The 2,120-nt window shown below is 42.5% G+C and overlaps 1 pseudogene; it reads left to right on the top strand.

The window, feature by feature from the left end:
• The first annotated feature begins 908 nt into the window (after positions 1-908).
• Positions 909-1,064, top strand: LOC111140304 (annotated as a pseudogene).
• Positions 1,065-2,120: the final 1,056 nt, after the last annotated feature.

Genomic DNA, 2,120 nt, shown 5'->3' with positions numbered 1-2,120 from the left:
CACTAGTAGGCAGAGAAGCAGACAGATAGAGAGAGGTGGAAGCAGGCTCCCTGCAGAGTACAGAGCCTGATGTGGGGCTCGATCCCAGGACACTAGGACCATGACCTGAGCCGAAGGCAGAGGCTTTAACCCACTGAGCCACCCAGGTGCCCCTGCAATATTTTTTTAAAGATTGATTGATTGGTAGGGAGAGGGTGGTTGGGTTATGGACAACGGGGAACCTATGTGCTATGGTGAGTGCTGTGAAGTGTGTAAACCTGGCAATTCACAGACCTGTACCCCTGGGGCTAATAATACATTATACATTAATAAAAAAATAAAAAAAATTTTTTAAAAGATTGGTTTTTAAGTAATTTCTATACCTTATGTGGGGCTCAGAATCACGACACCTAGATCAAGAGTCAGCATGCTCTTCTGACTGAGCCAACCAGGGGACCCAGCCATTTTTTCTTTGATGTCTTTCAGAAGGATGACTGGTAACACACACCATCCAGACAATCCCTATTTTGATACAAAAATATTTTTCTCTAAGAAGAATCGTCATTGACTTCTCCCTTGGTGTCCCACCATTCTTTCTTGAGAAAGCAGTTTGGTGTTGGGAAGAAAGCACACTTTGCCTGATGACCATTTTAGGTATCATTAAAAGTGTCATTAAAAGGCCTAATACGTAGGGGGCCTGGGTGGGTCAGTTGTTAAATGAGCATCTGCCTTCAGCTCAGGTCATCATCCGAGGGTCCTGGGCTCCAACTCCCCGTCGGGCTCCCTGCTCAGTGGAGAGCACGATTCTCTCTCTCCCTCTGCCTGCTGCTCTGCCTACTTGTGCTCTCTCTCTGTCCAATGACTAAATAAAATCTTTTTTTAAAAATATTTTAGCTATCCTGTTGTGTGCCGCTTGCTGTTAATTGACCATGTCTTCTCACAAGACTTTCAGGATCAAGCAATTCCTGGCCAAGAAACAAAAGCAGAATCATCCCATTCCCCAGTGGATTCGGATGAAAACTGGGAATAAAATCAGGTACAACTCCAAGAGGAGGCACTGGAGGAGAACTAAGCTGGGTCTCTAAGGCATCCCATATCACTCGATGACACACCTAATTGGCACCACGTATTTAATTAAGCTACTTGAAGATCATGTGTTCTATTCCGTCACCCTATAAACACCTTTCTGCTTGGCCAATAGATACCATTTATCAGCGAAAGATTTTTCTGTTACTATAGCTCTGCACCAGTGGGTTGGTTTGGTAATAAATGTGAGGCCTTTGAGCTGTAAAAATAAATAAATAAATAAATAAATAAATAAAATGAAAATATTTTATTTATTTATTCATTTATTTATTTATGAGAGACAGAGAAAGAGAGAGGCAGAGGCAGAGGCAGAGGGAGAAGCAGTATCCCCATTAAGTAGGGAGCATGATGAGGGCTCAAACCCAGGATCCTGGGATCATGACCTGACCTGGAGGCAGATGCTTAACAGACAGAGCCTCCCAGGTGCCCCGGTTGCCAATTAGTCTTGTTGATGGTTTCCTTTATTGCGCAGAAGCTTTTTCTTTTGATGTAGTCCCAATGGTTTATTTTTGCCTTTACTTCCTTTGTCTCAGGAGATATATCTATAAATTTGTTGCTATAGCTGAAGTTAGAGAAATTACTGCCTGTGCTCACTTCTAGGATTTTTATGGTTTCAGGTCTCACATTTAGGTCCTTAATCCATATGGGGTTTGGTAAAAGATAGTGGTCCGTTTCATTCTTTTGTTTGTAGCTGTCCAGTTTTCCCTATAGTTTGTGGGGTTTTTTTTAATTTTAATTTTTTTTATTAATATGTATTATTAGCCCCAGGGGTACAGGTCTGTGAATTGCCAGGTTTACACACTTCACAGCACTCACCATAGCACATACATTCCCCAATGTCCATAACCCAACCACCCTCTCCCTACCCGCCTCCCCCACCCCCGGCAACCTTCAGTTTGTTTTTGTGAGATAAGAGTCTCTTATGGTTGTCTCCCTCCTGATCTCATCTTGTTTCATTTTTTCCTTCCCTAACCCCAAACCCCCCACTTTGCTTCTCAAATTCCTCATATCGAGGAGATCATATGATAATTGTTTTTCCCTGATTGATTCATTTC

The sequence above is a fragment of the Enhydra lutris genome, unplaced genomic scaffold (genome assembly GCF_002288905.1).
Source record: "Enhydra lutris kenyoni isolate GAN:26980312 unplaced genomic scaffold, ASM228890v2 scaffoldscaffold474, whole genome shotgun sequence".
Lineage (NCBI taxonomy): Eukaryota > Metazoa > Chordata > Mammalia > Carnivora > Mustelidae > Enhydra > Enhydra lutris.
Note: the sequence above shows the minus strand (reverse complement) of the source record. Positions and strands in the feature narration are given on the sequence as shown.